This window comes from Phalacrocorax aristotelis, chromosome 1 (genome assembly GCF_949628215.1).
Source record: "Phalacrocorax aristotelis chromosome 1, bGulAri2.1, whole genome shotgun sequence".
NCBI lineage: Eukaryota > Metazoa > Chordata > Aves > Suliformes > Phalacrocoracidae > Phalacrocorax > Phalacrocorax aristotelis.
In genome coordinates, this window is record NC_134276.1 from 138,140,354 (window position 1) to 138,151,261 (window position 10,908).

Here is a 10,908-nt window from a genome sequence, read left to right on the forward strand (position 1 = left end):
AAGACTAAAAACAATGTAAGCAAAATTCCTCTAAAAATAACAAAAAATAGCCTAGCCTGAAAATGCTGTGTTATTTTATTCTGCTCTTGAGTTTCACATTTATTTACAATAGCTAGAGTATTATATGCTCAAAATAGAAGAAAAAATATCTATTTCAACTTTTTTTATAAACTCATTTTTGTAATTTGTGCACAAATTTACAAATTTTTGTAATTACTCAGCTGCAATTATCTACACACTTACTATTGCTTATTCCCCTGATCCAACCTTAGCTGTAACTATGTACTTGATCATAGCATATATGCAAATACTTTACATAGGTATTCATACATACAGTTGATTTAAAGGATACTGATTTGCTATGGGTGAAATTTTCTGAAGTGCTGTAACATGAAACGTCAAATATTTTGAAAATATAATCCAATACATTTCAACATGTGCAAACTTAAGTAGAACCTCTCTGGGGACTGACTATTCTCGAAATGCTACACCAAGTGTATATACATTTTAATCTGCCTCTTGCCAGACTAGCTATAAAATTTTTCCCATTTCTCTGGTGTGCCATCTTCACAACTACCATTTGCAAGCCTGCAGTTTAGTATTGTCTGTGTCACTTCTGCATGAGAACTTCTTATTCATCCAGATACAAAAATAATTAACAATTGCATTCCAAATTAGTACTGACCAATCTTTTCCTCAGTGACATTTTAGGCTTTTACTTTCTACCTCTTTTTCCTTCTATGGTAATTTTAGCAATTTATACAGTAGAACTAAGTATTTCCGTCTGCATTGTATTAGTATCAGATATTAAATTATATTAAAGAATGGAGTTCTTTAAATATGATTTTTTTTTTTAGAACAGCGCACCTCCAGCTTTTGGAAGTACAGATTATATAAAACTATCCATGTACTGCAACTTCACTTTGCAACTAGTTAGTGCCACAGATTTTAATAAGCAAGTGAGCATATTTTACAATCCTGTAAGAAATATCCATGGACTACAACTCATCTTAGGCAACTGGTTAGTCTCTTCTTTTTTTTTTTTGTACACAAGTCATAAAGGATGTGAGAGGAAAGCAGAACAGTTCAGAGTAAAATCAAGCCTTCAGTTTGAGAAGAATTTACTGAATTGCTTGTAACTTTTGGTAACAAAACAAAGATAAAAAATAAAACAAAGATAAAAAAAATGTAACAAAGAGTGGGAGTTCAGCAAGTATTCTCTAAGCCCTGATGTCTCCACTTTCTCTGTTCAAGGAGCACTGCGGAAGATTAAAGTCTTTCTCTTCACTACATCCTTCCAGAGACTGGAAAAACTGTTAGCCTGGCTCTTTTGTTTTGAGATTACTTTCAGAGAAAGGTGAAAATAGAAAAAAAAAAAACCACACCAAAACCCAGCAAGCTTGAGGACAAGCTTGGCAAATACCAGTGATGCAATCAGCTGTTTTGTCTTTAAAAGTGTTTTATTACAGTGCTACTAAAAGAGTTCCATAATGGTTTGCTGTTTTCAGTACAAAGGACATTTAGGGTCAATAAGAGAAAGAGTTATTTATAGTAGATCAAGTTTTGCACAGAGTTGCTCAAAGGGGTCTCCAGAAGCCTTTCAGATGGAAAGGAAGTGCACAACAGAAATGCACTACCTTACTTTTGTCTATCCTGACATACATTGTGTTGGAGGTGTAGCTTCATTCACTCCTAGAAAAGGCACCTGATCTCAGAAGGTGATTTGGACAGTGAGAAAAGTGGGATTCAAGAAAGTTTACTTGGACAGGGACCTGTCACATGTTATGCCTCCAAGCTTAAACCCTTACTGAGACATACTTGAACAGAAAGTACGGTCAGAAACTTCTAATCTGTCTCGCATATCAATCAATCTTTCCTCTTCCTTCCCTCCCTCCCTTTCTCTCTCCTTTGCTTCCTTTCTCATTCCACATTTCAATAGGATAGTCCCAGGGCCTTCTTCAGTATGTTTTGGAAACAAACTCCTTTGTTCAGTGATCATGAATTTCACACAGAGACTGCAAGATCCAGAAGCAGATACCTGCTTTGCCTGCTTTGCCTGCTTCAGAGCAAGCTCTTGAGCCTGTATTATCTGTCTCTGGTATGAGCCAAGTGATCCAAGGAGTCTCATCCTTACAATCCCTTTTTCTTCTTTCAGTTTCTGAGAATTTTTTCCTGACTCAAATTTCCTCACAACTGATATAGTTTCTTGGAAAGATTACCTTCAGCAGGTCAACATTTTCCATAAACGACCAAAAAAGTAGTGTCAGATAATTCTATGCTAGGTCTGCATGTGTTTCTCCTGAAATTTCTTCTTGAATAAGAGATATTCTCCCTGTGACTCCTTGGAGAGAAGCTTTGTGTTTAGTTCACACAGTTAGAGTATGGGAGCAGAATTTGGCCCTAGAAGCTGAGTGGAAAGGAAGTCTGCAGGAAAGTACTAGCTTCTCTTGAATAATACAGCTACAGCTCAGAATTAACAGCATCTCACTAACCAACAGGCCAAGCCCTAAAATTTGTTCTTTCTCCTCAGGCCTAAACACTATAATGAGGAAACATACCTTCTTTTGTTCTGCCTGCAAACACCATGCAGAAAGGTGAGGCAGCAACAAATGGTGAACATACAGGTCAAGAGAGGTAGAGTGAGATTTTTTTTTTTTTTTGATGCGTAGGCTGACAAGAGGCAGTGGCAGTGTCTGATGAGGAAGAAGAACAGGAAATCTGGGAAGGATATCAAATCCTTGGGAGTGTATTAATCCAATTTCGAGCAGGACTTACCTAACAGTACAGGAAATATATTATCTAGAAATCCTATTTATTACACATACCAAAGTGAAGTTGCATCAGTTATGAAACTTCCCATACCACTATCCTCTGCTTGTTCAGAACAGCAATGACTTTAGCCATGTCTTAAATAGCCACCACGATGTTTTAAAACTGGCAAGAGATTTCTGACGCATACTTTCCCAGTTGGAAATTTAAAGGGGAACTGGATTACTTCAAAACATGCTAACCCTTCAGTCTGTATTACAGTACAGCTGCCTGAGCACTGAGAAAGCTGAAGAATAAAAACAGTTTTCAAGCCCTTATTTTAAAGGGTGCTTTAATGCCTGGCCACAGCGTTAGCTGTGTTCTCCCCGTTAGCAATCCCTAGGAAATACCTGTACACATTGTTACTCTGTTCTGTATCTCAGTTACTCAGCTTGCTAAACCATTTACTACAGAAGAAAAAAGGTGCTCTAAGTTTCAGTTCCTACAGCTGGTTTCTTCCTTGATGCTGCACAGAGGTATGCTTAATCAAGCATAGTGTAAAGCATAGATTAACATCATTTTATTTATTTAAGAAAATGGGCAACTCCATCTGCTCTGATTGAGATTAAGTGAAACAGTGCCAGCAAACCTATATTGCTAGCCTATTTTTTATATGGTGGGAAATAGAAAACACACAATACAAAAAAGATAACAAACCTGCAATAAATCAGGACAATTCTGGACTCTGCTAATAAAAGTATCCATTAAGCTTTTTTTTTTCCTTCCAGTCTTTTGAGTTCACCATGTACCAGAGAGATGAAGTCTGAGCACATATTATTGCTTTACCAACACATGCTCATAGGGGGAAGCAAAAACAAGTTTTCTACTTTGTTTCTTTATATCACACTGTACAGTTAGTGTAGGGGAATGGACAGGGATCGGCGACCGGAAGATCACGGGATGTGACGGAAAGATAGACTCCTCCCCATAGGAGTGGCAGGAACAGGAAGCGCAAGAGCTATATAAGCGTGTGACGCAGCTAAATAAACAGACATTTTGTATCCATCATATTGATGTCTGTGCATCACTGTCCCCAGGGTGGGTAGAGCCCTGTGTCCCAGAGATATGCGGCCCAAGATAAGTTCTTCCATAGAAGCGTACAGCAACAAGTTAGGATACTTATTTTGTTTTAAGGAATTAAAAGGTTAAGCAACATATTTAATGCATAAGGAAATAACTTATTTGATTGAGCTGTCTTGAAATGTGATAGATGGCAATTGGGTGTATTCTAGCCTACAGGATGATATGTTTTATTCATTGTCTACCAAACAAACTCAAAAGTTGAAAAGATATGAAAGAATACATTTTGCAAAGCTAGCACAATCCTATGTGAAGCTAATCTTTTCTAACAACCTAACAATGTTATCCAAATTCCCTAAGGTAAAGAATGAATATAAAGGGAGAATGCACATTATGTTTCACTAAAGAGAATAAATGTTAATTTAATTAAATAAAAAGGCTTCATAATGCTTTCAAAGTAACCACAAATGTAAACACATTTGATCCCTGGGAAAGCGTCTGTCAGAGTAGATGGTACTTCTCAGCTAGTGAAACTGCAATGGAAACATGACCAGAGCCTTCACATGGAAGCAATACTGACCCAAATCCCTCTTTGCAAAATAAGGCTTGTTTTGACCCCAACTTCTGGAGTTTAAAATGACCACACTCATGTCTCTGCCATGACCATGGCACACTGCCGTTGTAATGCTTGACAGGAGCAAAGTCTCTTCTCAGTTATGTAAAGCAATGCCCATACTTTTAAAAGTTATTTTGAATTAGCCCTTATATATCTAAAAGCCAAATATGACTGTATATCTGTTACACAGTAATGATAATTGTTTATGTCCCAGAGCCAAAATAATACCCACTGGTTCTAGAAATCTGGTAAATGGCCTTCAACTTATTCCAGTTCAGCAGAAATGATCCAATAAAACTTGGGTGAAATGCATGTCTGTGCAATGGGCAACATAATCCATTTAAGTTCCATTGAATATTCAAATCCCATATGAACAGAAATGATACCTTTACTTAATGTGCCCTCTATGTAGGGATTTAAACAAGAATTGCTAAGGCAAACCACTAGAGGAAACAAACCTGACTTGGGCAATCAGTCAGTTTTTGCTTAGGTGTTCCTATTCCCTTTTTCCAAAACATTTTTAGTGTGACTAGCAGGGACCAGATTTCATTATCTTTACTACTGCTATCTCTAATTTGGTGGGTCCCACTGATTCTTTCAACTGTAGAAAATAAATATTTAACAAGGTGCTCTGTAAACCCCTGGAGTGACAAATGAAACTCTTTCTGTCTGCTGTAAGACTGCCTGTCTACATCCTTGCAGAAAGCCTTCAAAGAAGTGGATGATAGTGCATGTGGACTTGTCTATGCACACACATGTGAACATTTACATCAGTAAACAATGCTTGTTCCCATTGTCATAGAAGGCTGTATGACAAAGAGTTATTTTCCCTTCACTTCTTTAAGTTAAATCAGTGAATTCACATATGTCTATGGCATCTTAGGAAGAAATACATGGCATATGAACAAAAAATGTTTAAAATGTTTGAGAATGAAACCAATAAAACTGGTCAACTGATAGCTGATAAAGCTTTTTAAGAAAAAATCCATTAAGAGTTAACTAGAATTAATAGTAACAACCATGTTGAAATTTCTAGGACCTTCTGAAAGGCAAACAATGAAAGGCAGCTGTAGATGACCTCCAGCACTTTTCTTCACACACATATCTTACTAACGTCCCTTGACTATTATTAAAAGTAAACAGTTTTCAAAATGAATGCAAACCTTATCTGGTGGACAGTAAAATGTCATTACTAATTTCTGCATTCTATAGCTTACAATGGGCATCTTATGCAGAAGGACATTAAAGGGTAGTGGACAGACCCCTTAGAACCCTCAACAAATATGCTTCTGGTTGTCCAAGAGTGCATGTGACTATTAAATATTTGTATTTTCTAATGCCTTTACTTTCTAATAGAACAGAAACATTAAGGTTGGAAAAGACCCTTAAGCTCATCAAGTCCAACTGTTAACCTAACACTGCCAAGTCCACCACTAAACCGTGTCCCTAAGCACCATGTCTACATGTCTTTTAAATATTTCTGGGGATAGTGACTCAGGCACTTCTCTGGGCAGCCTTTTCCAATGCTTGACAATCCTTTCAGTAAAGAAATTCTTCCTAATATCCAATCTAAACCTCCTCTGGTGAAACCTGAGGCCATTTCCTCCTCTCATACTATCACTTGTTACTTGGGGAAAAAAGACCAACACTGACCTCACTACAACCTCCTTTCAGGTAGTTGTAGAGAGTGATAAGGTCTCCCCTCAACCTCCTCTTCCCCAGGCTAAACAACCCCAGTTCTCTCAGCTGCTCCTCATAAGATCTGCTCTCCAGACCCTTCACCAGCTTCGTTGCCCTTCTTTGGACACTTTCCAGCACCTCAATGTCTTTCTTGTAATGAGGGGCCCAAAACTGAACACAGTATTTGAGGCGTGGCCTCACCAGGGCTAAGTACAGGGGGGACAATTGCTTCCCTACTCCTGCTGACCACACTATTCCTGACACAATCCAGGATGCTGTTGGCCTCCTTGGCCACCTGGACACACTGCCGTCGACCAGCACCCCCAGGTCCTTCTCCGCCAGGCAGCTTTCGAGCCACTCTTCCCCAAACCTGTAGCGTTGCATGGAGTTGTTGTGATCCAAGTGCAGGACCCGGCACTTTGCGTTGTTGAACCTCATACAATTGGCCTCAGCCCATCGATCCAGCCTGTCCAGATCCCTCTGTAGTCTTCCTACCCTCAAGCAGATCAACACTCCCACCCAGCTTGGTGTAATCTGCAAACTTACTGCGGGTGCACTCGATCCCCTTATCCAGGTCATTGATAAAGGTATTAAATAAAACTCCCCGAAACTGAGACCTTGGGAACGCTGCTTGTGACTGGCTGCCAACTGGATTTAACTCCATTCACCACAACTCTGGGCCTGGTGACCCAGCCAGTTTTTTACCCAGTGAAGAGTATGCCCATCCAAGCCATGAGCAGCCAGTTTCTCCAGGAGAATGCTGTAGGAAACCATGTCAAAGGCTTTACTAAAGTCCAGGTAGGCAACATCCACAGCCTTTCCTTCATCCACTAAGTGGGTCACCTTGTCACAGAAGGAGATCAGGTTAGTCAAGCAGGACCTGCGTTTCATAAACCCACAGTGACTAGGCCTGATCACCTGGTTGTCCTGTACATGCTGTGTGATGGCACTCAAGATGATCTGCTCCATAATGAGGTGTTTTGGACTCTCTCATTGCCATAAATTGGGTTACACATACTTAGGTGCATTTCAGCACTACAGATGAACAGCAGTGAAAGTCTTTGCTTTCAAAAATTTCTCTGCTTTACCTTCCAGGCTCAAAATAGGCAACACCTTTTCACAGAAGATACCTCCTAGTAGTTCTTTTTTATGCCTCTCAGGACTGCTCCATGCTCACTGAAAAGGCTGAAGATCAGCAGTGGCAGACCTTTTCTAGGAACCAAGACAACTGAGCAGGACACTTTTCCAGCATCCTAAATTTTGCATTTGATCATGCTCTGTACTAAGTGAAACATGACTGCTCCACCCTTCCCCTGAGACAGAGAGTTAAATGCTTCCTTTTGACAAGTTTGCTAATATAAATCAGAGTGGGAGCCATCACCTTGAGAGAAGTATTCACTGTCTATTTCCTTTGAATTATGAGATTTCATGCTCTTCAGTAAATGCTGTAAAGCATTATTAGCAGAAGGGGGAACTGGACACATTTTGCTGAGAACTTGAGAGTCCTGAACTGATCTGAACTTAAAAAAAAAAGTGAAAAAGGAAAGAAAAAAGGGCATGAATAAAGGAAAATAATAAATGATATAAAGAAGAGCAAGTGGGGGAAAGAGAGAATTAGGTGGGGAAAGGGATGAAGTGTGAGAAAAAGTGAGAAAAGGGTCAAAAAGGAAAGGAGAAAAGGGAGAGGGGAAAGCAAGAAAGGGAAAAGGAAGAAAAGTGGGAGGAGGGAGAAAGACTGTAGAAACAAATGCATGATTAGAGTTCCAGACAAGATGGGATGTAAATCTGTAGAGCTTCAGGTCTCACCTCTTTTAATGTTTATGGTTATCTATATCTATTTGTAGATCCTGACTGCTCTTTTCTCCAGCACACCAGTATCTTATCTTTTTAAAATCAGTACACATACTAAGGCATTGCACTATCTGGGAGCCAAAACGAAACACAAAGCCCTTATCAGTCACCAAGGAGAAAGGATTCTTCCTGCTGGAAAACAAGATGCCATTTTGATAGCAGAGCTTCTGCCTACAATACAAACAGCATGAAGGCACCTTCTTCATTTTTCCTCAGTCAATTAAGTATCACATATGGTTTTACCAGTGAAGGTTGGTCATGGGGAGGAGTCCTTATTTAGCCTTCCATAGTATTGTAGAAGAAATAATTTCTTTCATCACATCTGTGTTGGCTTAGAATATAATCTGCCAGAAAATTTAGAATGAGTTCTTATTAGCCCAGTACAACTAATTGCAAGTAAGAAAATACCTCTGTATTCTTATTATATATTTATATTATTAAATCTCACTTAAATTCTACCTTAAGCCTATGTTTGAGACTCAGGTGTTGCATGAGCCTCATTCTGACTTTCAGAACAGGTATTAATTTCTTTGTCAGTGCAGGCAGTTCAATTCATTGCATTTTAAATGTATTAATTATAAAATGGTTTCCTTCATATATTTATCTTCATATACACATGCAAATGCACACACATTTATAACTTTAGCAAATGCTAAACGTTAAAGGAAATATGCATTGATTAATTCTTAAGTGTGGCCGCAAAGCAAAGTTTCAAGAGCAATTAGTTGATGCAAAGATTAAGACTTGAGAAGACAAAAGCAGAATTCAGAGGAGGTGTGGTGAAAAGAAATAAATTAAATAATTCTCCCAGACTTTCATATGGGTGGACCATGGCCAGAGGCACCCCATTTCTACCTCCACCTCCTCCTCCTCCTCCTCAAAAGAAAAAAAAAAAACTCTCTTCTGAATGCAGATAAATACCTTAACAGAAATCAAGATTCAACACGTATCCATTGACCTAGCCACAAAAACCTTAGCAATAGCATGGATTAACAAGACTATCACATATTGTTTTCCCTTTCCTGCTAATAAAGTTTGACAGATTTTATTTAAATTGTGCAAATGTTAAAAAATGTTATAATTAACATTTCAAGAGGATTCTTCACAAATTAACCATATAAAGAAATAGGAGGATGGGAAGGAGGCATGGAAGTGAGAACTGTATAACTAAGACCTAGGATTTACTATCTCCTGCTCCTACTAATTTTCTTTTGTTCAAAGTGTGGGGAACAGTGATCACACCAAAATTAAATGAAGCTAGCAACTGGCACGTACTTCTGTGCTGAAATGGTCATGGCAGCATTCACTGGAATCCTATAATTCCCCATTGTATTGAGAAGGCGTAAAATAATAGTGCAGACCTGACATAATTATGACAACTGTTTTCTTCAGTCAGGTATTAATTCTGAGGCTTCTCATAAGGTGTTGGGATTTTTTTATTTTTTTTAACAGTGAGTAATGTCCCAGACCATACAAATCCTCTGGCTCCATTAGCTCTTTAGATCAAGATTTCTGTTAGGACACAGTTTATATTTAGCAATAATGATGTATATAGTCATAGGTATCCATGAATGAACGTGGGCAGACAAAGTCTTCCCCTACAATCATGCTTGCCTGGGCAAAGAACCTGAATGTAATAGCGCTACGTAAAATTCTTGTGCTACATGTTGCTTGAAAGTAATTTTTTTCAGCATAGAGAAGATGGCATGCATAGATAGATATTTTCAAACATAATCTTGTTAAGACACCAAGTCTTAGTTGGAAATGTTTTCCCTCCCCTTACGCACCATCTGTTATCACAGCATTTCCATAACCTAAAAACCAGCAGATTGAGCAGTACTGCTGGAAAATTCCGCCCCCCCCCTTTGAAGGTGTAGATTTCACTACTTGCCAAATAAAACTTTAAGAAAAAATCAGCTTCGGACCTCACCCTGTACATCTGGATTGACGATATTGGCAGATACTTCATAGGGATGCAGAGCACTAGTAGCCTGTTATTACATTCACAACAGCTGGAATTGCAGACCCTAATTTGGAGTAATAATGTAATACCATAAAGGCAAATGCTTATTTGGCTCTGGTTACAGCACTTCAGCTTTCACAACATCTGACCCCACCCACACAGAGGCAGTTTCAACTTACAAAAATGAGGATAAGCCCTATTACCTGGATAATTGTGTCTTTAGACATCTGCATGGCTTACATTTCCAGATTATATGCTGGCAACAGTCCTTCTAGATGAAGCCTTGTCCCTTTCAAGGCTTCACTGTAATGTCAGCAACTTGCTTGTCAGCTGTCTTCTTAGACAGCGCACCTTCTTCTCAGACCAGCTCGTTTGCTTGGTATCACTCCTTCTCTGTGGCCTCTTCCGATATTTTGCTTTGATACCCTCCCTGATGGCCTTCATCCCTCCAGTACTAACGTATTCCACAGTAACAGCAGACAGCATGGTTCTACAGCATGGGGATCATGTTTAATATGGCAGAGTGAACCCTTCTGATCTCATCATCACTTTCTTAACAAGGGGCCCTTTAGCACTTGAAAAACACCCTGACATTAACAGCAAACAAACAAATATCTTCCTTGAAATTTTAATATCTCACTTAGTGGTGGCGACAGATGTCTGACTGACACCACTGGAGAAGATGGTTTTCACTGATGCATGCACAGGTTCTGGTTAGGCACTGATAGTGCTTTGTGCCTCTTATGCCACCCCCTAGACCTCCCCTCATGAATAAAACATGGTGCTGAAGACATCACCTGGAGAGACCACCTTGAAGAACAGTGTAATCCCCATGCTAAATTAAATTAATGCTTATGTTCCTAGCTGACACTGCCAAGAGAGGTGCCAGTCTTGATGGTCTTTGTAATGTAGATACCTGCCACCCACTGAGAGCCAGACTTAGAGACCATCAATTCATAAATTTATTCTA